The sequence below is a fragment of the Equus caballus genome, chromosome 7 (genome assembly GCF_041296265.1).
Source record: "Equus caballus isolate H_3958 breed thoroughbred chromosome 7, TB-T2T, whole genome shotgun sequence".
In the NCBI taxonomy this organism is placed as follows: domain Eukaryota; kingdom Metazoa; phylum Chordata; class Mammalia; order Perissodactyla; family Equidae; genus Equus; species Equus caballus.
Genome location: NC_091690.1, coordinates 100,419,433 through 100,446,712, shown reverse-complemented (window position 1 = coordinate 100,446,712; position 27,280 = coordinate 100,419,433).

Genomic DNA, 27,280 nt, shown 5'->3' with positions numbered 1-27,280 from the left:
GATATGTGGCTCCAGTCAATCTTTTTAGCTGTGTTTCTGGCTAATCTCCATCACCTATATTTTACTACAGACAAATGGAACTATCTTCCCTTCTGCAAACACGTTGTGGGGTTCACACCCAGACCTCTGAACACATGACTCCCTCTGCCTGCAGGCTCCTCTACCTTTTCAAACGGCTCACTTCTACTCACCCTTCACTTCTTGGCTAATGTATCGCCTCCTCTGGGAAGCCACCGTAGATTCCTGCAGATTGGGCCAGGTGTCCCTCCTCTGTGCCCTGATACCCCTGCACACCGGTCACCATGCCTAATTGCTGATGCTCTTCTCTCCCTGCCAGACTGGAAGCTGTGAGGCCGGGATCTGGTTCTGCTCCATTTATTAGAGTTTCTGGTGCAGAGTAGGTGCTCCACACACATTAGCTGAAGAAATGCGTGAAAGAATACTCCCTGTGCCTGGAGGTGACATGCCCTGCACACGTGCAGTGAAGGGTCATGGAATGGACTGGTGCCTGCTGACCATTTCTCTGCAGAGGCTGGAAAGTAAGCCCCTGGAACCCAGAAGAAACCCTCCCTGGATCCCTCCCTCTCCCCCTGGAGCCACGCAGGCTTGCTGGGGCCCTGCTTCCATACGCTGTGGCTTCGCTCCCTCCTCTTGACTTGATAAATAGAACTGAACTCTGGTCTGAAAGGTGCTGGCTTATTGATTCGAAAGCTGGCAACAGTGACCCCAGCACAGAAACACTTCCTGGGGATCAGATAACCGGCCCTCTCAGCACTCATCAATCTGCAGCCCGGCCACAGGCCCACTCACTCCAGGACTCACTCCTGAACCCTAACCCTGAGCCCCCTGGGCTGGGGTTGGCCCCAATAATTTACTATCGTCTTGATTTCCCAGGGGTGTGATTTAGAAGGGCTTGCTGTTTGAGGCAAAACACAGCAATAGCATGGTTCACTCAAGGCTCTGAGTGGTGCTTCTTTCATTTAGTGAAAATAATAATCCCATATCAAAAAAACAGATTTTCTTATCTGGGTCATATAAAAAGCCAGAGATAACCATTGATATCTTCACTTCAAAGCTCAGGAAAGTTGAATACCTTGCTGTAGATTGTCCTGTTGTCAAGGATACAATCCTAGATGAAAATAACAGATTTAACAGTCATAACAATGGTTTGTAGTCTTTATTATGTGTCAGGCCCTGCATTTAGTACTTCATGTAGGTAATCTGATTCAGTTGTCACACAGTGCTTATAGATTATGTATTACCATGAGTCTCACCTGACACTGGCAGACATTGAAACCTGGAAAAGTGCGAAACTGGCTCAGGATTATGAGGCAAGTGCTGGGTAGCACCCGTGTCCAACCTCACCAGCTCAACCCTGAACCGGTTCTGTAGTCACCGCTTTGTGAACCCCAGTAGGGCAGGAACCACATCCACCTTGCCCTCTGCAGCATCCTCGCTGCTGGCACAGAGCTCGCAGAGGACGGGCACTCAACAAAGAGTTGTAAAATGAAAGCCCAAGTGTGGCGTTCATTCTGACCTTCTGTCCTGCCTTGAACAGAGAGAAGGCAGATCTGTGCCACATGTCAAGAGGTCCGTTGGGCCCTTTCCCACCACCGCCGAGGCTGTTCGCCTTCCGAACCTCAGGTAGGTCAACATCAGAAGGGTCACAGTCAGTGCCATTTATCAGGTGCTCCCTGCTCCCGCAGCACCGTGCAGGCCTCAGACTTTGATGGGATCCGCCACTCCACCCTGCAAGGGAGGCACTGTTACTTCTGCCAGAGAGCAGCTGTGGCTTGGAGGGCTGTGATGTGGCCGCTGCCGCACCGCGACTTGCGGCTGAGCTGAGATCGGAGCGCACGTTAATGCCAAAGGCAGACTCCACAAAGTCTCTCTCTCTTTTAAAACAGCTTTATTGAGACATAAGAAACCACACAATGTGCCCATTTAATGTTTAAAATTCAATGGCTTTTAGTATAGTCACAGAGTTGTGCAGCTATCACCACAATCAATTTCAGAGCACTTCATTACACTGTGGCTACCTCCCACCCCAACACCGCCAGACCCGTCACCCTCAGCAACCGCCAGTCTGTGCTCTGTTTGTGGGTTTGCCTGTTCTGGACAGTTCATGTAAATGGACTCATGCAATAGGCGGCCCTTTGTGATGGGCTTCCTTCACTGAGCGTGATGTCGTCAATGTTTGTCTATGTTGCAGTATGGATCAGTCCTTCATTCCTTTTTATTGCCCCATAATATCTCTTGTATAGATATGCCGCGTTTTATGTATCCATTCATCAGCTGACAGACATTTGGGTCGTTTCTGATGTTGCCTCTCTCATCCACCCTGTTTTTCTCCCAGGGATGTTCTGAAGACCAAATAAAAATTAGACAAGAAAGCAGTTTCTAACTCTAAAGTGCTGTGCGAGTAGGAGGCAGCAGTTTTTATTGAGCTGATGGAAACAAATGAGGGCAGGTTGGTTTGTGTTTGTTTACTTGTCTCCAGAGAAGCACAGTGAATCCAGCAGCGGTAGTTGGAAACCCGTCCAGGAATCAGAACTGTTTATGTTCTTATCACTGCTAGTGCCTCTGCAGCATGCCATTCTGTGGTAATAGTTTCTATCTCAACTTTTATTTTTTGCTGTAAAGCAAATGATAGCAAGTGGCTCTTTAAGGGAATGGTTTTTACTCGGAGTGATTCAAAAGTCTGGCATCTAACTTTTATGGAAAACAGATCTATCTTCTGCCACTAAACTAGGGAATTGTTGACTGGAAATAATCTTACTAAACCAATTAAAAAAACTCTTCATGGATCTTTCTCATCAGCAGTTCAGCAATTCATATATCTTGCAGATATCAGAAGGAGCTAATCGTGTGTGTTACTAAGGAGTCCACTGTGTGTACTGTGTAAACACACTGAGACGAATCCAAGAAGAAAGCCAGGGCAGTCAGGAAACTCACATCCTCTTTTCTTCCTTATCCTGGGGTGAAATGAAACAGAAGTGGGAGACTATGTTCTTTTCTCCATCTTAATTTGGCAAACTAGGAATTGTTTCAACTAAGTCCTGTAACGATTGCATAGGCTGCACAAATATTCCTCGTACATAACACAGTTTGGGGTGAGGTTTCTCAGCAGCCAGTCTGAAGGCAGTATCCCTGTAAAATCTTCCCTGTTTTCAGCAAGAGGCTGCTTGCACTGTTTTCAAAGGGGCCTCTACACAGTTCAACAGATTTATTGACTGCTGACTGCGTCTGGCAAAGGACATGGAGACAGACCTATAGAGAGGTACCAGCCAGAGCATGAAAATGTGATCTGCAGAAGAGGAAGAAAGGACTAGAGCGGGGGGGAGGGGGGGGGGATGGTAAGGGGGAGAAAAAGAGAGAAAGAGAAAAGGAGAGGGACACAGAGAAGGGGAGAGAGAGTCTGTGTTGGGACAGCAAGCAGGAGGCCAAGATGTGCGGGAAATGCTAACAGCTAATGTTTCTGTTTATACATCCACTGTTTGCTCAACACTGTGCTAAACACTTTGGGCACATTTTCTCACCCATCACCACTGTTTAGTAATGGCACCCACCACAAGTGGACTCCTCAAGTGGGTATCATTAGGAGCCCCCCTTTTCAGTGGGGACTTCCTCAAGTCTTACCTTCAGTAAGTGACAGAATTCAGGCCATGTTCTTAACTCCTGCCCTAAACCACCTTGCAATCAAACAGAAACCAGTCTACTCAGGATGCTCTGTCTCACAAAGTAGATATGATTTTTTTTTAAAGGAAAATGAATTTTCTCACTGCAAGTTACACAATTTAGCTGTGAAATCTGAGTGTTGAATATGAAAAGATCCGAGTTTTACATTTTTACCATTTGAGCATTCTTGGGATGGACATGTGATTTCCATGGCCTTAGGCGAGGCCGGAAGAGGGGACTTTTTCCCGGACACTTCCACGCCCGCCCCTTGTGCAGTGTTCAGGGCAGCCAGCCCCTTCCCCACCACCTTCCCAGTCACAGCCAGGCTGCCCATTTCCTCCAAGCTGTCCTCTGCCCCAGATCTGAGATCCGTTTCCTTAGGTAACAGAGGAGGTAGGCTGGAGAGCTGGGAAAGACTCCAGACACTATCTAGTCTAACCCTCCCACTGTGCAGATGAGGGAAACTGAGGCCCAGAGAAGGGAACCACCCCAACTCACAGAGCTGGATAACAGTCTCTGATGAATTGCCCCTTCTTGCGTGTAACTGTGTCGGTTTTGGAGAAACCTGAAAGGGGCGGACAGAATCCCCCACATCTGGGAATGAAGACCACTGGAGCTTCTCGAGATGATTTAGGGTTGCTCAACAGCATTAACTTCTCTGTCAATTCTCCTGGTTTAGGTCAAGGAGATAATTTCCATTTGGCCTTGTCTTTAACACCTAACACTTGGTCATCTCTCTTTTTAACAAAGAGAGAACATAGCTCAGGCCAGGAGCCTCTGACAGGCAACTAACCAGCTAGTCTAATCATATGTTTTGTTTTCATTGTAGTTGTTATTATGCCTCTATTTATGGTAAATGATACTGGCATCCCATTTACAGTACCCATAAAAAGTTTCCCCTAAAATATATCTATTTATGTTTTTAAAAATTGATCTAAACTGTTAAGCAAATAACATTGCAGATGGTTCACAATATGACACAAATCTTCATAATGGTAAGCAAATGACTTAAAAGCAGGAGATATCGCCGTAAACCATTTGAGTGGCAAAGAGTAATGATCTGGGCCCTAGACAGGCCCCTGAGGGGGCGTGTCTCAGATCACACCGCCTCAGTTGTGCTGACTTCGGGAAGGGTCATCCTTGTGTGAGGATTGGGGGTCAACTCAGGTTGATGAGTGACTCTTCTTGTCCATCCCCTGCCCCACGGTTCTGCCATGCCCACGGTCTGACTTCTCTCTAGTGAGCCCATTCCTTCCTCTGCCCCTCACTTGCCACTTTTCCCTCCAGTCCTGCAATGACCTCCACATTCCCCTCTCTTCTCCCTAAAGACTGACACTAAAGATGCCAGATAACCCACAGGGAGTTCCTTCACACTGAAGGCTGGCGATTAACTGCAGCCCCTGACCAGCCCTGGGGGGAAAGTGCCATGGGGAGCAGGACAGCGACGCCGTCTGGGGGCTCCTGGCTCTGCCTCTCAGCAACTTGATGGGCTTCATGAGCAGATCGCTGCCCTCTCTAGGCCTCAGTTTCCTCATATTTACAACAGTTGTCCCACCAGCCCAGAGAACTCTGAGTTCAAATGGTCTTGTCCTCCATTTATCTCACCTCTCTGCTCAGAGGGAAGGAGGAAGAAAGAGAAAGGAAATGGTGAGGAAAACCAGAGTTTGCTGATCTGTGAAATGCAAGAGACGTGTAGCCAATTAGAGGACCAGAGTTATAGGGTTGTTGTGAGCATAATGTCTGAAAAGTCTTACAACAATGCCTAGTACACAGTAGGTGCCCAAATGTGGCAGCTAGTCTCATTGTCATGGGCCTGCTGAAGACCCGAGCCAGCTTCTAGCGACTGTGCAGGACACTGACGGGGATGCTGAGGGGCGCGGGCTGCATGCAGGTCGCTGTTGGTGGAGTCGCACCTTAGCCCAGACTGGCCTCTGTCAGGACTGGATGGAGAATGGGCCTCTTCCTCTCCTCTGAGCCTGAGCAGGGACAGAGGGCACAGTCAGAAAAATAACACCAGGAAGAGAGAGAGGGGATTGGGAGCCCCTGTGTGGAAAAATGATGAGGAGCCAGTCAAAGGTCAGGAAATCAATTTTTTTCTCCTTACAGATCTATAAGTTTAGAGGCTTGTAAAGGTCAACGTCGTCCTTTTAAAGTACCTCCAGGATTTACATCCTGAGTAACACTTGATTTCCTCCATGGTAAACATGAAGATCCAATTAGTTTTCTCTATAATTCAAAGAGATCCGAGAAACAGGGACCTTTCCGGTGGGGAGTTAGCTTGGCTATAAAGTTTCTTGCTGCACTATTCTGAGGATGAACTTTAATCCATATCTTATCTCCTGCTTGAAAATGAACATCCCTTCTCTTCTTATCATCATGTTTCTGCTTTCTTTTTCACTTTTTTCCCCCTTTCCTTAGGAGCCTTGGCCATATTCCTTTTTGGCAGTTAGAGTAAATTCTTCATACTTAGTTATTTGCTGCACTCAGTTACCTTAAGAATTTTTCTCCTTGACTTGACTCCAGAAGGCATTTTAAGGTCCTGTCAAAGCAGAATGTTGCTGGAACCCAAGCTTTCTGGGCCCTGATTCTAGGTCTTTTACAGAGACAGGAAGTGGTGATCACTGGATATTTCTCTTTTTTATGGCATCCTTGACCAGGGATGAAATCACCGAGGCAGCCGTTCCATGAACCCTGTTTACAGAGGCTGCTTCTCAGTCTCTGGGTTTCTCCCTTCTCCTCTGGGTTTGCTAATCCACCCTGGTCTTTTGTGGGGGACTTCGGGGTGAGGTGGGCATTGCCAAGTACAGACACCTCGAGGGCAGCCTTGTCCTTATGCTGGGCCGTGGTGCTGGTGTGCTGTCCTGGACAGGCTAGTCCTGGATTCCTGGATAAGGGGACGTGGTGTCCTTCATGGCCTTTCAGAGAGAGGAGAATCACTAGCACTTTAAGTGCCCCAGGCCCTTCTGAAAGGCAGAACTGAGCTTTGTAAGAGGTCTGTGTGTGAGCTAAAGAGTTGTAGAGCCTTCTTGGAAATCTGGAAGAATCTTATTTTGCTCTCTTTTGACCAAAAGAAGGAGTGGGCTGTTCAACAATAAGATGGTGTCTAGTACAAGAATCATTCGGAAGATTTGGCAGGAGACATCGGTCCTCTCCAGCACGCTTCCTAGCTGACTGGGGATTCCTGATGATCATAATAACCAGCATCTGCAGAGCATTTACTATGAAGAGGCTCTGTTAGAGGCACTTTATGTGCATTACCTCATCTAATCTCAGAGCCTCCCTACGAGACAGATACTATTATCATCTCCATTTTACATCCACAGAAACCAAGGCATAGACAGGTTAAGTAGCTTGCCCAGAGCCCAGTGCAGTAAGTGGAAGGGCACATGTGCCAGTTGGATACATCGTTTTTCCTTCAGTGAATAAAAGGATGGATGGACACGCACTGCCTACTGCAGCTGAGATGTGGTGTGTTGCTTTTGCCTCTTAAAAGGCTGCCATTTGATCATCCTCTTTGCCTGTTGCCTGGCAGTCCAGATGGAAGAATATCATCAGAATGCATTCCGAAGTTGCAAAAAACAGAAAATCCAACTCAAGCTGACTTTAATAGAGGAGATTTATGGGCTCATTTAATGGCAAATCCAAAACCAGGGATCCAGGACCTGGATGACATTACTGACTTAGTTTCTGTCTGTCTTTCGGTTCTGCCTTTTGTGGCATCTGCTTCTTCTACTTCATGGTGGCAAAATGTCTGTATCATTGTAGGCTTCATATGTGAGCAGCTGAGAAGGAAAGAGAGCACTTCTTTTCTAGCATTCCAAGCAAGAATTCAAAGATTCACCCTGGTTGAACAGCTTAAGTGGCAATAACCCTTGAATCAATCCCCACTCAAGGCCAGGGGAGTGGACTTGACTGACTTAAGCCAACCAATGACCAACTCTGGAAATGGGGCCAGACTCTGCTTCCACTGGCTACCCGGGATTCAAAGGGACATGGGCGTACAAGTGAAAATCTGGGTGTAGCCAGGAACGGGAGAGCATAGAATGGTTGCTGGGTAAATAATTCACATCTTTGAATTATTTAAAGATAAAGCATGTCTTTTGTTAAAAGTGATAGAACGTCCAACAACTGAAGTGTAGGAGATTTGTAATTTCACTTAACATGAAATGGGAAGGCAGGCCATTTCAGTTGGTGTAGTGGCTCAGTGATGTCCCCAGTGACCAGGACTTTTTCTGCTTTGTCATATGCACTGTTTCAGCAATGGTTACAAATGGCTGCCAGAGCTCCACACATTACATTCTCAAATGTGACCCAATCAGGAAGGCAGCAGGAAGGACAGAAACAAAAGGGCTCTCTTCCTATGCATCTTGTCTTTTACTATGGTAGGAAAATATCCCCTCCAATCCCCCAGCCATCTCTCTCTTCCACCCAGCTGGCCTTTTAACTGGATCATATGGCCACTGCTACCTGAAGAGGAGGCTGGGAAAGTGAATACCTGGAATTTTCAGTCTCTGTAGTGGGAAGCTGGCAAGGAAAAAGTAGATTGAGAATGGCCTTGGATAGTCATCCAATAACGTCTTGTTCTGGTAATTTTGCACTAACAAAGTGGAGGCCATGTACTAAGATTTTGCTAATGCCCATTACAGAAGATATTACTAAGATCTGGCTTTAGGTCTTTTTAGCAAAACTCAGACTCACAGATAATTAGCTTTCATCCATACGATCTTCAAATAGAAAGTTCAATGTAGCATTAGGTATTCAAGTGTTGACATCAGTGAGAGGTTTATCAGAAGCAAATTTAGCCATCAGCCTACTTCACGTTGTCAGCAGTAAGTGAACACCTCATACCTAATTAAAAATCAGATGTCCAAAGTAGGCTTATAAAAATTGGAAATTCCAATATGGACTGTTAATTAATCTGATTTGTTTTTTCTAGATGGCAAAAATCTTTCTCTACTAATTAATTGCCTAATCTTCAGGGCTATAAGTTCAGTCTCAAAGTACATTACAAATATCCTATCACTCAATAAATTGCAGCTAGTATCAGCAAAATATTTTTGGCTTATTTGAGGATTGGAGCAATGAGGCCAAGAAAGTGACTCAATAGATTAGAGAAACGGTAGAGTGAAAGATGCTGAGAACAGTCTGATCACACACATACATCCATTATGTTTTCAGTTTCGAACTATTCCAACTTTGGACATTTTTTTTCCTGCTGACTTCCTTTGAAAAATGACATGAGCAAATTTTTCACTGCAGTTGGAAGCAGACTCTGTTAGAAGAAAGAGGCCAATACCCGGGGAAACTGTGACAAATGAATCTGCTAGGAGGGAAGAAAAACTTAAAACATTCAGAAAGCTAAGGACCCAGGAGTAATTGCAGTTTGGCTGGGCAGGGCCAGTGCAGACTTACATTTAGCACTGACTCACAACCAACATTTCATGGTGCTTTAGCATTTATGAGGCATTTTTACTTACACTGCCAATTGGCCCAGGCTCTAATAAATCTCCACTAGAGCAGATTTGGTATGTACAGTTATACTGGGATGTAATAGGTATTATTTTTGGCAGCCCAGAAGTTTATTCCCATCTTCCCTTTTCTGGCAGCAACTCAGGCCTGGCCAATCATAGCACCCATTCACCTGAACCCAGGGAGGTCCAATCAGGATCTTCCCTGGGGCATTTGATGTATAGCAACATGCCTCCCCACCCACCTCATCAGCATCCTGTACTGCAGAGCTGGAAGCTGAGACTGGTGCTATAGATGAGGACAATGGAGATGGTGATAGATTAGAGACACTTTTGGACCCAGAATCAGTTTCTGCCTGAAGCCAGACCCCTTGGGACGTCCTAGTTAGGTGAGCCAAAAACTTCTGAGTCTCGCTTAGCTAGGTTGGGTTGAGTATCTGTCACTGCATTAAGAGTCCTGAGCGATACTGCCATCTACACAAGCTACAATGCATCTGTGCAGGTTCAGCTCGAATTGAGCCTCTGTGATGAAGTTTCCCTGCCTGAAGACTCTCACCCTGCCCTTCCTCTTTGCCTGTGCTAAACAGTTGGCACAGTGTTGAGTGCAGTCGCTATATTCTCTAATTTTCTCAAAAGTCTTTTCAGTTATATTATAGAGTCTTGTGGGAATGGATAATACAGTCCCCAGTTAATAAACAGAAGTTCTGAAAGTTTTTTTGGAAGTCCTTTGGTTAGAACTTGAAATACATGTCTCCAGAGAAATAATATAAACAATGGTTAAATCCCCAGGCTAGGTCACAAAAACCTATTTCAAGAAAATGTGAAACGAGCAGAGAAGAATAGAGGAGCCATGCAGAAAACTACTGCTTGGGAAAAAGTAAGTTTGATTTGAGAAAACAAGGTGGTAGAAGCAGACTTGAAGCCAGGTACATGAGGGGTACTGTAGATATTAAACCAATTTGCTGTTTTTCCTGTTTAACTTGAGCGGTGACTCAGGGAACTGGAGGATTTGTGAGCTTGTTTTGCAGAAGAAAGAGAATGCCTTTGGGGAGGTTGCTATCACTGATGGCTTATCAGTAGTGACCCCTTTGCTTCTCCGAAGCTCCTCCTGCCAAGCCCCCTAGCTCTATAAACCCCCCTGCTTTCTGTTCTTGGGGAGGCAGATTTGCAGGAACCCCAGGCTCCCATCTACTCATTTTGGCCAATTTGAATAAATCTTTCTCCATCCCTAAGCACTGATGTCTCAGTGTTTGGCTTGCTGGGCACTGGGCACACAAACTTGAGATTAAGAGGTTCAGTATCAGACTTTTCTGGACTATCCGGAGGAGCTTTAGAGTTGTGTTGGTCTTCTTTTTTAAAAATTAGTGTTGCTTTTTACCAAACTTATTCTATGAGGTTTATCACAAAAAATAGCAGTTTCCAAACCACTCTGCCACCTCAATTTTCTGCTTCTTGGAGGCAATTGCTTTTAAATCTTTCAGTTGTTTATTTTGGTATTTAACACATACTCCCAGGCCACTTCTTGATTTTCCTCTTTTAGGCATTATCTATTGGTTTCCATTAAGGTGTGTAAGGATTTAGCTTTCATCGTTACTTGCCCACCCTGGTACACACCACTCACACCTTCATCTTCTTGATGCAATTCTATTATAACTTTGGTTAGATCAATATTTAGTGTGGTTAAAGAGAAAAACCACACACCCAAAATGGTGTCACTTGTGCTAAAGCCCATGATACCAAACTTAGATCTAAAACGTGACCTGATTAGTGTTTCAATCTTCCTCAAAGATGTAATCTTAATCAACAAGTTTAGAATTTTCTGATCAGCACCAACACCAGTAAGGTAATCTGTCAGTGGGCTCTCTCCATCCCACAGAGAAAGAAGAGGAAATCTGTATGATAAAACCCTGCTGTTCCCTTACCCAAAAAAGAAGATGTCCTGGCCTGAAACAATCCTTTTTCTTTTGTGAGGAAGATTGGCCCTGTGCTAACACCTATTGCCAATCTTCCACTTTTTGCTTGAGGACATGTAGGTCTGTGCCTGGGATATGAATCCACGAACCCTAGGCCTCCGAAGCAGAGTGTGCGAACTTAACCACTATGCCACCAGGTCGGTCCCTGTTCTTTCTTTTGCTAATAGTTCCCTTGCCCACCCTCTTCCTATAACAAGCTTCCATTTCTCCAACCCCTTGGAGAGCCCTTCCAGTTGTTAGATGGGATGCTGCCTGATTCATGAATCACCCAATAAGGCCAATTAGAGCTTCAAAATTACTCGGTTGAATTTTGTTTTGCCTTGCTCTTGAGTTGGTTTTCTTGCTTCCTGAATCCCAACTTTCCTCCTTCTTGCTTCACTCCCTAGTTTTGGTGGCGTACTTTCTCCTCTAGCAGATTTTTGTTTCTTTTGATAAACATAACATAAAATTTACCATTTTAACTATTTTTAAGTGTACAATTCAGTGTCATTAAGTATATTCACATTATCATGCAACCATCACAACTATCCATCTCTAGAACTCTTTCATCATCCCAAACTGAAACTCTGTTTGAACAACTCCCCATTCTCACCTCCCTGCAGCCCCTGGTAACCAACACTCTAGTTTCTATGTACTTAACTATTCCAGTTACCTCATATAAGTGGAATCACACAGTATCTGTCCTTAAGAAAGGGTGTATGAGAAGATGCATATCTAAAAATGTCTTTATTTTCTCACTTACTGATATTTTGGGCAGATACATCACTCTGGGTTGGATGTAATTTTCCCTTTTAATTTTGAAGGTACTGCTTCAGTATGATACATCAGTTAGGAGAATGGACTCTGGAGCCAGACTGCCTGGTTCAAATCCCAGCTCTACCGTTTATTACCTGTGTGACTTAGGCAAGTTACTTTGCCCTTTGTACCTCAGATTTTTCATCTGTAAAACTGAGATAATAATAGTCCCTATTTCACAGGGCCGTTTTGAGGATGAATAGTAAAGCACTTAAAATAGTACAATACAGTTAAAAGTCTACCCTAAATATTAGCTACTATTGCCTTCCAACCTTTAGAGTTGCTGTCGAAAAGTCTGAAGCTGTTTTGATTCTTGATCCTTTCTAGGTCACTAATTTCTTTTTCTTTAGAAGTGGTTAAAATCCATTTGTACCAATATTCTGAAATTTCACAATAACGTTCCTTCAGGTAGATTTATTTTCAACCATTGTTCTGGGCACTCAAGAGGTCCTTTTAATCAGGAAACTCATGTCCTTCAATTTGGAGAAATCCAATTAATTATTTATTTAATGACAGCCTCCTCTCCATTTTTTTCTGTCCTCTCTTTCTAGAACTCCTATCATTTAGTTGATCAGGTCTGTCCTTTATTTTCATATATTTTTCACCTCTATCTTTCTCTTTGTCATTTTTTCGTATATTTAATGTCCAAGAGCTTGACCTTATTCTCATTTTCTTTTCTTTTTTTTAAATAGCCTGTTCTTGTTTCATGGATGCAAATATTTTTTTCTCTTTCTGAGAATTTTAATGCAAGAACACAGCTGGTTTTCTTCTCCCTTTATAGGCTTGGTTTTCTTGTTTGTTCTTGGCTCATCTTTAACATGAGAATCCTTCTTCTAACATCTGGTGATTTTTGGTGTCTGCCACATGGGGCAGAAAAAATCTGATTGGAGCTCTGTGTGTGTGGATGGAGTTTGTCAACTATGGGCCTCCCCACAGGGTGATTATTGGACCTGATCAGGAGCCCCTCACGTCAGTATCTTTTCTCTTTTCTCTTTGGCTGGTGAGATTGACCAGAGGAGAATCTTGCAATCTCCTCTGTGGACAGTGTATGTCAGGCTTCTAGCCTGCTGGGAAAGAGGGCTTGGGCAGCATTTAAATTTTCATTTAATCCTCTTGTTTTTAATGCACTTACCCTCTCCAGAGAATAAACCTTCAGTGTTTTGCTGGGGTAGGGGACAGTCACCCAGCTGTAATGACTTGGAGAGGATATTAATTGCTTCTTCAATAGACCTCCAACTAAAGCTGTGTCTTCCACCCTGTTTCCCAGTTCTGTAGTGCAAATTAGGATTCTTTTCAGCATTTGTTATTACCAGTTTAGGGGTCTGCTTTCTGGGGTCTTCTGTCAGTTACCATGAGCCTTTTTGTTTTTTTAAACAAGGAACAATTGTTAATGTTGCATTGTTCACTTTATTCATCAAAAGCGTCTTTCCAGGTCAACAAATATTCTGTGAAATATGTTAATAGTTGTCTTCTACTTGTTCACATAAATATACCACAATTTATTTAACCAACTTTCTACTGCTGGACTAATTTGGATTATTTCCAAATTCTTTATATTGTAAGCAACAGTGTGTTGAACATTTTTGTTGCAAAAAACTCTGTTTATAGGCTTAATTATTTCTTCATTCACTTCAGGGCTATGTCTGACAGTACCACTTTTGATAGCTCATTAATCCCATGAGATGCTTGGTGAAATAAAGGTTCTGTAAACAAATATGTGTGGGATTGCTGAGATTCTGTGTGGGCCATTCGTTACAAAGACTCCACAGATGCTCTTGTGGGGCAGCTCACCCAGGACCACAGATTCAGCTTCTATCCAAGGAGAGCTGCGCTGAGTGAGGCCCGAGTGAAGCAGCAGCTCGGCAGGCGTCTGAGTCCATCGGGGCTGTCTGAACAGGACACCACAGACTGGGTGGCTTACAAACAACAGACATTTAGTTCCCAAGCTCTGGAGGCTGGAAGTCCAAGATCACGGGCTGGAGGATCAGGCGTCTGTGAGAGCGCACCGCCCGGTTCACAGGCAGCCATCTGCCATCAGTGTTCTCACGCGGCAGGAGGGCGAAGCAGCTTTCTGGGGCCTCGTGTGTAGGGGGCCAACGCAGCTGGGTTCGGCCCTCTTGACCTACTCACCTCCCAAAGGCCCCGCCTCCAAACGCCATCACAGCGGATTGGGTCTCGGCGAATGAGTTTTGGGGACACGAACAGCGATCTGCGGCAGCAGGGCAGGGCTGTGTGTGGCTCAGACGACCAACAGCAGAGGCACACGGCACAGCCCGCCCATTGACCACCAGGCCCGCTCGCGCCTCCATACAGTGGGGAGCACCGTTTCCAGCACAATTTCGTTTTCAAAATGCATGAAATGAGGCACCGATTACCTGGAAGCCAAACTCCCTATCTACACTTTCTTAGAAAAAGAAAGTTTCGCACGGTTGGGTTTGGAGGGAGCGCTCCGACGGAAACGAGCGCCGTTGCAGCCACGTCGGGTCTAGCGGTCCTCGAACGGTGGCGCGCGGATGCCCGCGGCGAGCCGTCACGAGCGCGCGTTTGTGGGCCGCGGCCTCCCGCGCTAACTCAGCAGCCACAGCGCGGCCCGAACCCCGAACCCGCACGAGGACCCAGCTCCGCTGGGGGCGGGGCAGGGGCCGCCCTCGAAAGGGCTCCGGCACGGGCTGCCCGCGTCGGGAGGCTCCGCTGGAACTCGCTCCTGACCGTCCCGGGATCCGGGTCCAGGCCGAGGCCGCGTCCCGTGGGGCGGGCCGGGCGCAGGAACCGTGCGGGGGCCACGTCGGAGGGCTCCCCGCGCGGCCGGCGAAGCTTCGGTCGGCGGCTTTCCCGCCCCGTCGGGCCGCGGCCTGCGTCCAGGTCCCTTAGGTTCACTAGGGCCCGTCGGACGGCTTGGCCGCGGCCCGGGAGGCGCCTAGAGCCAGCAACGCTTCAGAAACGGTCGCTGGAGCCTGAGCACAGGCCGCGGCCGCTGGGCCCACGGGGCGGGACCGGCCGCGCGGGACCCGGAAGCACGTTCCGGCCCCGCGGACCCTCCAGACTCCCGGCGCCCTCCGCCCTGGTCGGGGCCCTCCGCCCGCCCGGTGCAGGCTGGGGGCGTCTCGCGCGAGCTCCCAGAACCCCTGGCGGCGGCGTCGGTACAAGGGCGCGGAGGGCTGCGCCCAGGGGTCGCGTTCCCGGAGCGCAGTCTCAGGCAACTGGTCGTCGCCGCTTGTTCTCCTGGACTCGGGGCGGAGCCGGAGCGCCGCCGCCGCCGAGGGTGAGGCCGCGCTGGAGCCGGGGGTCGGGGGTCGGGGGTCGGGGCTTGGGGCTTGGGGCTTGGGTCTCCGCGCCTGGAGCGCAAGTGGAGGTTCGCGGCTTCGCTTAGGCCCCTTGTCGTCCGCCCCGGGAGCTGCGGGCGCCGTCCTGCGCGGCGGGGTGTCCGCTCACGGCGGCAGTGTCCCCTCAGGGCAGCGATGTCCCCTCACAGCGGTGATGTCCCCTCAGGGCGTCAGTGTCCCCTCACAGCCATGATGTTCCCTCAGGGTGGCAATGTCCCCTCAGGGCGGCAGGGTCCCCTCAGGGCGGCGATGTCCCCTCATAGCCCTGGTGTCCCCTCAGGGCGGCGATGTCCTTGTCACAGTGGTGGTGTCCCTGTCACGGCTGTGATGTCCCCCTCACGGCGGCGATGCCCTTTCATGGTGGTGGTATCCCCCTCACGGCTGCGGTGTCCCTTCGCGGTGGTGGGGGCGCGGTGGTGGGGGCGCCGCAGCGTCCCCTCCCCAGCGGCTGTGGGGACAAGCCCGCCCGCACCGGGTGAGACGACGGCCGGCTCCCGCCTCGCCCAGCTCGGAGCCCTGAGGTCACCCGGGAAGGGCGCTTGGCGCGAGCGAGGCGGCTCCGTCTGGGAGGCCCCCGGCCTGGCTGTGACGAGCCCTCGGGAGAAAGGTGGCGGCCCTGAGGCGTCCCCAAGCAACCGCGTCCTCGAGAGCAGGAAGGCGGGCTCGTCCGTGGGCACAACACGTCGTGCAAGGCCCACCAGCCTCGGTCGTAGCTCGGGCGGAGGCGGTGCCGGCGAGGTTAGAAAGCGGGAATGGAGTCGCAAACGGGCCATCGACGCTGAGAGCAACGCGGCTCCTTCCCGGCTTTAATAACGAAGAAGGAGCGTGGAAGGCCCGCGCTCCGCCTTCGTCCAGCGTCCAGCGCGCACATGTTTCTGCGCACTCGCCGCTGGAGGTGCGCGTTCATCGCGCGCTCGAACCAGCGAGGTGAGGCGCCCGCAGAGCGGGGTGGTCCTGGGCTCTGAGAAGGCGGCTTCCCGGGACACGCGCTGAGTGACGGATCAGGCCTGCGTTCAGCCTGTATTGTCGAGTTCGAGGACAAGGGCATGAACGGCCTTTACAGAGACGCTCGAGAGACCGCAACTGTGAACACGTATTTGGCACATCCTTTCTGCGTCTTCGTTTGAAGCCCACGACACATTTCTTTCCTACATAGCACTTTGATCTTTACACCTTAAGAAAGTAACCAAGCTCTGCCTTGTACTAGAATTTTGAGAACATTAATTTTTCAGCAAACATGTCTTAACCCCTAATCAGCACTGGATCAGAGCCTCAGGGTCTTGCACTTCTGTTCCCTGGGCCAGAATGCTCTGCCTTTGCCTTTGCTTGGCTAGCTAGCTCCTCCTTAGTCAGATGTCACCTCAAATATCCTGCCCACCCTCGTGCAACAACGGTATTTTATTTTCTTCGGAGCACTAACCACGATCTGAAATTATGAATTTGATTATTGCCTGCCCCCACCTCAATAACAGAAGAGGCCTCCTAGAACCACAGCCCACTCCCGGCCTCTAGCAGGACTGGTGTTCAGTAAGTGCTGAAACCAGTCTGCAGTGTAGAGCATAGCCATGGGAGCGCTTGCTAAGTGAGTGGGCCCATCAAGGAAACATCTTTAGTCTCCTGGCCACCACCCTTGCCTGTCCCCCCGGTTGGCTTGGGTACAGCTGCTGTCCAACCTGCTGGCCCTTCTTGGGACCCCACCCATAGCGACCCAGGCCAACCCCAGAAGTAGGCCCTGGAGACAGTGGGGGCCTCAGGCAGTTTTCTGGATTTTGGACTAGAGACTGACTGGGATTCTCCCCGAGAGGCGTGGGACTGCTGGCCGCACGAACCCCCTGACCCTTTAGCACTTCCTGTGCTTGGCTGCTTGCGTGAGGTTCCGAGGTTCCTGGTGGGAGCTGCTCTGTTATTGTTGGACTCCAGGCACAGGGAAGAATTAGGGGAGTGACAAGAGCTGAAGTCGAGGCCCTTCCTTGTGGGCTGGGCCATGAGGCTGCAACTGGCGTGCTTGCTGGCAAAGGCAGTGGATTCCTGCGGATTCCTACGTGGTTTGTTTCTCGGAGGAAGCCTTGATGAGGAAGAGGCTGTGAGTGGGGGCAGAGAAGTTTGGAATTTCCCGTAGTTCCTTGGGATTGATTGTTGCTGAGAACCACCCTGGGCAATACCAAGGTGGAGTGTCTGGGCCTGCTTGCCTTTCCTCAAGGCCACACAGGGCTCCCCGGGTCTTACAGGCTGTCCTGGCTAGGGCCTGCAGGGTGAGTGGCTGGAGTTGGAGACAGCAGCAGTGGGAAGAACCTGATGTCCTGGAACTACCTGTTGCTGGCAAGAAAGAAGCTTTTCCTTAAGCTCTGCAGTGCCTAGCATGGTGCCTGGCACATGATGAATGTTCAATAAGTGTTCATTCAAGTATGAAGCGTGAGAATGCCCTTCAAACTGTGTTTCAAGCCTAGATGTGTTGGTAAACACTGCTTGAGTTCAAATCCTGATGGCTCGACTTACAAACTGTGTCTGTGAGCATGCTACTGCACCTACCTCCCTGTGTCCTCGTGTGTAAGATGCAGACACTAGTCTTATCCACTTCATGGGGTTGCTATGAAAGTTAGATGTAGTAAATTTTGGAAAGCACTGAGAACAGAGCCTGTCACATAGTAATAGGGTAAGAGCTAAAAAAATTTAAAAATAAAATATAGAAAATGTAACAGTGACCTCCTGGAGGAGGGAAGGGAATGGGCTCAAGGAGGGGCACACACATTAGCAAAAGTAATCCTCACTTTCTCTTTCTTAAACTGGGTGGATAGATTGCTATTGTTTATACTTTACACATATCTTATAAATGTTTTAGTTACTGATCAGTACATGATAGAAGATTAAAACTGTGCACTCTGATGTGACCTGTACTACATTGTAACACACCAAAGAGCATTGAGTCATTAATTTGTGTGACCTATCTTGTTCTTGCACAACCTGATGAGGGAAAAACTATTATTATTTCCACTTTATAGTTGTGGAAACTGAGGCTGAATAACTTGCTTAAAGTCTGCACTGTTAAATAGAGCCAGGATTTAAATCAGAGTCTACGTTCTTAATTGCCATGTGTGGCTTTCTAATGTGTCTCTGATATAGCAGGTTGTATCTGAGCTTTAAAGAAAACAAAATTCGTTACCTTGCCAATGTCCACTCACATAAAATTGCACACTATGACTTACCTATGTGAATAAGAATTTTCTCGGTCATGTGAAACCAAGTTAAAATACAGAAATGAGCTGGATACAGAAATGACTGACTGCAAATGGCCACTCCTAACACTCTACTTCACATTTTATAATCATTGAAATTGCCTACTGTTCTCGGTAGTTCACTTAATAATAAGAATGCTGAGCTAGCCCTTATGGCTTAGCGGTTAAAGTTGGGCATGCTCCACTTTGGCAGCCCAGGTTTGGTTCCCAGGTGCAGAACCACACCACTCATCTGTCAGTAGCCGTGCTGTGGCTCACGTAGAAGAGCTAGAAGAATTTACAACTATACACAACTATGTACCGGGACTTTGAGGGTTGGGGAAAGAAGAAAAAGGAGGAAGATTGGCAGCAGATGTTAGCTTAGGGCAAATCTTCCCTTGCGGGGAAAAAAAAATGCTCTAAATTTTAATAAAAAAATGCATATAAAATGAGATGTCACTTATATGTTTACTCTGTATATAAACATATATAAAATCTCTGTATAAAACATATATTGGGATTCCATCTAAGATTTCATTAGAAGAAAGGTCCAGGATGTAAGGAAGAAAAAAAAGAAAATTGACTGTCACTGGCTTAAGAATTTGTGTGAAGGAGGGCTAAATGTTATTCAACAGACATTTACTAAATGCTTTTTATATATAAAGCATTGTATTAGGCACTTAGGAACAATACAGAGATGAACAGGACAGTTTGATATTCAAGGCTGTTTGCAGTCCTTCAATATGTAGCACATTAATATACTATTGACTGTCTTGAAACTTATGACGCTAATCAAAGCTGATTGTATTGTGAACTACAAGATTGCTACAATTGAAGTTTTGGGGAAAATTCAAAGAAAACACCAGTGATTTCACAAAAACTCAGCATTTGAGCTGGACTTCACAGTTGGATCAGACAAGAGGAAAAGGAGGGGATTCAAACCTGATTGAGGATGAGTGAGTGGGAGGTGACAGGAAAGCTTGAGGCCTATTTGAGGAGTGGAAAATTGCTGAGTTGACTAGACTGTCAGGTTCCCTGTGGTGGGGAGATGAGGCTGGAGTTGTTACTGAGAAAGGGCTTGCTGCCTGATGTGCACAGAAGCCAGCACTGCAGCATCGGCTTTTGAGGGAAGAAAGAGCTTTATTGCATGGTTGAACAGCAAGGAGACAAGAGGCAAGGCTCAAATCTGTCTCCCTGAGCTGAAGCAGGGACAGACTTTTAAGGAGTTGGGAGTGGGAGTGGTTATGCAAAGTGCTAGCTTGGTGGAATCTGGTTGGAGGGTTGGGAGTGTAACAGTCTTATAAGTCTGGTGTGCCACAAATCAAGGGGCCCCTTGCTTCTTATTCGGTTCCCCATTCTGCTTTCTCTTCTCATTGAGTTCCGTAGTTCGGGGACTTTTGGTTCCTAGGTGGCTTGAGGTCATCTGAGGACAAGGTTTCCATCTTCTGAGCATGCTCCAGCTACATGACTTTGCAGGGTTTTTTGCTCATTGTCCCTGCAAAGCAACTTTGGCATTTCATTATTGATAGAATAGAATACAATTGGGTACAATAGGGCCGGTATGAATTAGTCCATGATAGTAACAGAGTGAGAACTACAAAGAATCTCAGATGCCAGACTAACAGGTCTGGCCTTCCTTATCCGGTAGGTAATGGGGAGCCGCTGTAATGGGGAGCTGCTGAAGGTTCTGGGCATAGTTGTGACATGCTCAGCACTGGGATCTAGAAGCGTTCTTCTGATGGTGGTTGTTCACAGGGAAGAAAACAGATATGGAGACCAGTGAGGAGGCTATTGGGATGGTTGAGGGGGATGGTCATAAGGACTTAAACTAGCATGATGGCAGGGGAGACAGTAAAAAAGAGGTTGATAGAAGAGGTATGGCTGGAGCCAAATTTATAGTTTGATGGTGGAATGTATTGACAAAAGGAGAAATAAAAAAAGACTCTCAAGATTGGAGATTGGATGCCACTGACAAAATGGAGAAGTCAAGAGGGGAGGAACTGGGCATATTAAAAAAATGATCAATGGGTGAGGATCTGAGAGAGCTGGATTTCAAATTTCTGTACGACAGGACTTCCCTGAGCCTTTAGAGAGAATGTATCATACAGCATTTCCCCAGTTGACCCAGAAACCCCGCTTTCCTCCTCCCCCAAAATTTTTCGGAACACAGTTTGGAAATGTATGAACAGACTAGGCCCACAAGTAAGGAGCAAGCCCAGGGCTTTGGGCCTTTAACATCAGTCCTGCATTAGAGCAAGGAAGCCTCTCGCCCAGGACACTGGGTCTGGAACCGGGTCAGTTTGCATTTGCCCATCCCTTCAAGCTGCTGTTCTGGGTCCTGTTTCATCATGTCTCAGATTTATAGCATAGGGAAAGTGCAATATCAGCGTTGAAAGGAAGACGAGTGAGAATTTCATCTTGTGCCTGAAGGGTTGGAAATTTTGAATTTTCATAGGAATACTTCACTCCTCCTTTTGAAGGCCTGGAGGAGGTGGAAGCCCTGCTTCTGTGGCTGGTGCTCTGCTACTGCTTTTGTTCAACCATTGTTTCCTTTAGAACAGGGTCCTTGGGTTTTGAAACATCATGTATGTGTTTAACAGTAGATCATCCAAACTGACTCATCTCTGGGTCTACTGCAAGCTCTCCAAGAGACGTTTAAGGATATGATTACAGTTAAAGCAAAGACCCCCTTACCAAAAAGTCAACTGTGATTTTTTTAAATATTAATTTTATACATGGCATAAAATTTACAATTTTAACAATTTTTAAGTGTACAATTTGGTGGCATTAAGTGCATTCACATTGTTGTACAACCATCACCACCATCCATCTCTGGAACTTTTTCATCTTCCTAAACTGAAACTCCATACACTCTAAACATAACTCCCCATTCTCTACTCCTCCCGAGCCTCTGGCAACCACCATTTCTATTTTCTCTTTGAATTTGACCACTCTAGGGACCTCACGTAAGAAGAATCATACGGTATTTGTCCTTTTGTGTCTGGCTTATTTCACTCAGCATAATGTCTCCAAGGTTCATCTACATTGTAGCATGTGTCAAAATGTCCTTCCTTTTTAAGGCTGAATAATATTCTATTGTATGGATGGGCCACATTTGCTTATCCATTTATCTCTCTGTTTCCACTTGGTGGAAACAACTTTCCACCTCTCTGTGATTTTGATTAAGTTCTTTAAGTAGTCCCTGCATGGAGCTTCCATCCACACAAGTTGGAGATGATTTTGGGTTTGTTTTTATTGCGTTTGAGTTGTAACAGAAAATCACAAACCATCTCACTAAATCAAGATGTAAAATTGGGTTCCTCAAACTTAAGAGAAAAGTGCTTTTTAATCCCAATTTCAAGTAGATTTGGATTGCAGCAGTTCTATACTTGACTGAGGGGCTTGGTCCCAGGAGCTGACCAGTGTTTCCTGGCAGGAGAAATCCCTTTTGATTTGGGGAGGGACTGGAGCTGGCTCAGCAGTTAGCAGCTCTGTGTTGGGATGCTGTGCTTTCCTAGTTATTTGCAAGACCTCAAGCATTTGGGTTGAGGAGCAGAAATGTTAGTATGTTGGAGATCCAGTCCTCCACTCCCAGGAGAAGAATTTGGGTGTTTCCCAGGACCATACTGCTTTGGAGGCTGCTGTTGCTTCTTAGTTTTGAGTTGGAGAGAAGAGAAGTTGTCTTGGGTGGAATGGGGTAGATGTGGAAACCACCAGATCCAGAGCTCAGCCCAGCTTCCCACACCATCCTTCTGCTCTTCCAATAAGACTTTGTTCAGAGAAAAGAAAATAGTTTTGACTGAGTTATTAGGTTGGAATAATTTCAAGGCTGGTTTAATGATTTTTCTTCCCTTTGCCAGCCTCACACAGAACCAGCTTTATTATCTGGCTTTACTGCTTCCTAAATTGTGCACTGTGGCACCTTGGGGCGCTGCAGGAAACTCATGGGGTGCCAAGAGATTTTTTAAATTTTAGAGTAAACACAACAATACGCTACATCTTTGGAATGCCCAAGAACTGCTAGCCAGAGGAATTCATAGTTTTGACATTAGATTGTGCTGCGCTCCTTCCAATGATGTCATATCTTTGAGAAGCTGGATTTTTGGTGATTGCTGTGATAAAAATCAAGTACCTGATGAAGATCTGTGTGAGGCAGGGAGTGAGGATAGCAGAGTCCAAATTGGTTCCAAAGTTTGAGAAGCTGGAGAGTGCCCCGCAGATGTCCACAGTCCGTTAGTAAGTAATGGTGACCAGTGAAGAATGAAATTAAAAATACATTTTTTCAATTAGTATATTATTCTTTAAAGGCCACTAAATTGTTAGGACACAAACACGTAGTAAGCTGTTTGGACTTCACTGTTTAACGAATGGAGCCGTTAGGTATTTCTCTGATCCCAGGGGTGCCATAAAAATTACTGAGACACTGAAAGCACTGTGTACCAAGAGAGTTTGGGAATCTTTGTTTTAATCTATCAGAAAATTCCCAGTGTTGTGTATTTACTTTTAAATACATCAGATATGGGGTTGGAGATGCGATGTCAAGAGAAACAAACACTTTGCTTTGAGATTTTCTAACGTAAATAGCTTTATTTTTCTGGTTAGAAAATTAATATGAATTGGTTATAACAAAAATCCAGAAAGATACAGAATAGAAAATAAAAACCTTCATATTCCCACCCTCTCCTCCCCCAGAGATAACAGCTGCGAACATTATGGTGGTCATTCTTCCAGATTTTTATTTTTCCTGTGTATATTTAGGAATAGATATTATACAAAAATCGGATCGTATGAATTCTACTTTGCTTATTCCTTTTTAAAATTCGCAATATCACAGTTGTCTTTCCATGTCAACATGCATAGACTTATAATCATACATAATGCATGTATATTTAAAAAGATTTACAAATACACTTCAAGGGAGAAAAGACATTTGTAAAACCTTTTTTACTAACTGTACGCTGGTTCCACCGTTAGAGTGGCTCACTCATGCCCCCTTGTGGCTTGATGCAAGCTTTAACATTTTTCTTCAAATATTCGTGTGTAAGGCCTTCTATTCTGACATGGAGGATGCAAAGATGAATGAAATCAGATCTATTTTAGGAGCTCACAGTCTGTAAGAGGAGATGAAATGTATAATTAAATAACCATGAGAGGAAATGAAAAGTAAACAGATTTGTCATGAGAGGAAGGGGTCAGTCCATCTGTAAGGATTAGAGACTGCATGGCGCATGACAACAGCAGCACTGATGGTAACACATAACCTTTAGTGAGAGCTTGTGTGAATCGGAGCTGCTCTTGGCAGTTTTTATAGAAAAAGTGGACTTTCTCTCCTCTAGGCATTTACACATGGATGAGGTCTTGACTTGGAGGGGTGGTGAGGAGGTGGAATGAAGGCAGGGGACAGTAGTCCAGCGGGGAACTGCAAGAGCAAAAGCAGAGGAGTCTGCACAGAGAATTGTGGACCTTCCAGGTTGCTTAGAGTGAAGTGGGAAGCAACACTAGGAAGAGGTGAGTGCCTTGAATCCCAGGCTAAGAAATGTGGCCTTACTTCTGTTGACAGGCAATGGGAATCAGTGATTCCAGTTTTTGATCAGGGGAGTAATTTTATCAGAGCTGGACTTTTGAAAGATCAACTTTTCAGCAGTGTGGAAGATGAGACACTTGGGGTGGAGGGGCCAGTTAAGAGGCTACTGTGGTGGTCCAGGCAAGATATAATGCTGCTCTGAAGAGGTGCAGCAGAAAATGGAGAGGAAGGAATGAATCTGAGCTTGGTCAGGAAGACAGCAATGACAGGATCTCTTTCTTCCTTTTTTTTAAAAATTACTAACTTTTTTTTTTGGCTGGGCAAGATTCACCCTGAGCTAACACCTATTGCCAATCTTCCTCTCCTTTTTTTTTCCTCCCCAAAGTCCCAGTACATAGTTGTATATTCTAGTTGTAAGTCCTTCTAGTTCTTCTATGTGAGCCACTGCCACAGCATGGACACTAGCAGATGAGTGGTGTGGTTCTGCACCTGGGAACCGAACTCAGGCCACTGAAGTGTAGTGCATTGAACTTTAACCACTAGGAAATCAGGACTGGCTCCGGATCTTTTTCTTGAGTTTCACATTTTTAGTGTTAATGTAAAGCCACAGTAATATTTCGTGAAATTTGAATGGAGATCTTCACACCAGTGGGCTTATTCTATGTGAACTAGATAGATTGATTTGCCAGCATTCACACGTTAATTTCCTCCTTCTCTTCCAGGAAACTAGTTATTTTAGGTACACCAGCTAGACCACAGTCCTCAACCTCTGATTTGGTGATTTTGACAAAGCCTGGGTCCTCTGATAGGGCACACTATTCCTAGCCCTTCTCTAAATTTGTGATGGTAGCATGGTGTTTGGAGAATGGTGTTACAATATGTTTCTTTCTCCAATAAATGTAAAACCAGAGGGAGTTTGCTGAACCTGAGCAATTTGGATTTGGATTCCACCCAAGGAGCCGATTCTAATAATGGGAGCTAAGTGGAATTGCATGATTGGGGTTCAGCATATTGCTTTGTGGCCATTTAAAAAGTTGAGACAGTTAATTGAGATGATTGGAATTTAGTTTGTGTTCAAAAATAATCAATTTTTTATTTTATTTATAAATGCTTATGAAAGAAATCCTTCCTTTCACATTATAAGCACCTAGAGCAGTGATTCTCAAAGCAGGGTCACCAGTTAAACTGGTGAGCCATCAGGATCTTCTTGATGGGCTAAGCCTGTCTCATAAATGTATAGAGTGTTATTTCACAGTGAAAAGTACGGTATGCAAGCTCACATTTATCTCTAGTAAAGCCAATAAGAAATGATTCAGATATCTTCCTCCTGGTTCTTCATTATCATGGGCTTTCCCATGCCTGTGTGGGCATGTCCCTACGTAGTTTGAGGGTCACTGATGTGGAGAGAAGTGATTATATTGATTGTTCTTTGTGCATTTCCCCAGTAACTAGAGAACTTCTCTGGACTTTGTGGGTCCTCTTAAGTGTTGTTCCTTGAGAGACTATTTTGAGTTGTCACATTTTAAAGATAAGTAAGTCGAATGGGGAAAGTTACATCATGTGTTTCTAGAGCATCCAGGATCTGGAATTATAAAGACTCATGTGGCTTTTTTCTCTGAATGTTAGAGAATATTCTTTTGCTCATGGGCAAGGAGGTGTGACTGAATATAATACGTAACATAATATAGTGCAGTTCTTGAATTTGTGGATCACTAATTAACATGCTTGAGTTATTTCAAACTTTGCAGGAGTCATAATTCAAAACTGATTTGTCATTGGTAAGTATACAACAGAATCAAAACCCTATCAGATTATAGTTATGTACTTTATCACTTTTTAACCATTTAAATTACATCCCTGTTAATAGGATCTATGTTTTAATGTCAACAGGCAGATTGGTGGATCACATGGTTCATGTTTAGTTGAATTTTTATGGCTAATTGGGCGCATATGTACTAAACTAACCCCTCTATTTAGGAGTGAAAGATTTTACTAAAAATGAGCATATTTTTATTACAGGCAGCTTAGTTTCATCTGCTTAAGTAGTTTTTTAAACATGGACCATTTTTCAGTGCAACTGTATCTTAATGTGTTAACTGTATTTTTTAAATGCAGATTTCTTTCACTAGCTTAATGGGAATTCACAGAAATCATAGCCTTTTAATTAAAGCCAATATGTTTCAGTGCCAGACATTCTGAAGGATTGCAATGGACCAAAAAAGAACACATTTCTGCACTGGAAGTGTGCGTATGGGACCCTTCAGAAGCCTGACAGAATGCCTGATGGAGGGATTTGAAACAGGAAAAAGATTAGTAAAAAGAACATCAGAGTAGTTTTCAGAATGGCTTAAAGAATGTGTGTAGTGAAATAATTTTCTACACCAAAGGATGGTTTGATTGAAAAATTGTGTCTCTTGCATAGTCTTAATACTATAAAGTCTAAATCTATCTTCAATCCATTTGAACTAAAAAAGAGAGCCCACGATAGCTCTGTTTTTCAAACCTAAAATTGGTACAAGTGACTATATTTTCAGAACTAGTTCAAGTGGTCTGATATGCAAAATTCGGAAGACAAGGGAACAGAATATTTGAAATTGAAAGGATCCTTGAAAATCTGGGATTTACAGTCATAGTAATGGCAGCTGTTGGGAAATCACAGGATACATTTATTTATAGTTTGGTCAGACGGAAAAGCCTGGGACCAGAAGTCAGATGACTTAAATTTTAATCCTTGTCCTGTACTTAACTAGTCACGGGACTAGACAAGTAAGTCACTTAACATTGCTGTGTTTCTGTTTTCTCAGTTGTAAGACAGTGATTGTATCTACCATAACTGTCTTATGGTTACTGTGAGGATCCTAACAAACCATTGTGTACAAAGGCTTCTTGAAAAGTCACGCTGAAGAGTTATACAAACTGCATGATTTCTGTGGTTGTGAATAACCCTGGCCAGACTGAGCACACGCTTTTTGTGCCCTCACCTTGCTCAAGTGCCTCCACTTGCCTGGTGTGAGGAAAGTCTCCATGGACAGTGCTGAATGAATGAGTGAATGTGAATGAATGAATACTTCTTTTTGCTCTAGTTTTATTTTCTCCCTCAGAGACTTGGGCCAAAAAAATAAATAAATAAATAAAACTAAATGTGTAGTTTGGGATTCTTTACAGTTTTTCACAGGTGCACTGTGCTGGTACCCATCCAAGTCTGAGCTGCATGTATAAGCACAAGTATGGCCTGGTAGACATCCTAGCATTACACGTGTACAGGATGTTTGGTGGGATTTTTTCCTGTGATGCTGGATTTGGCAAC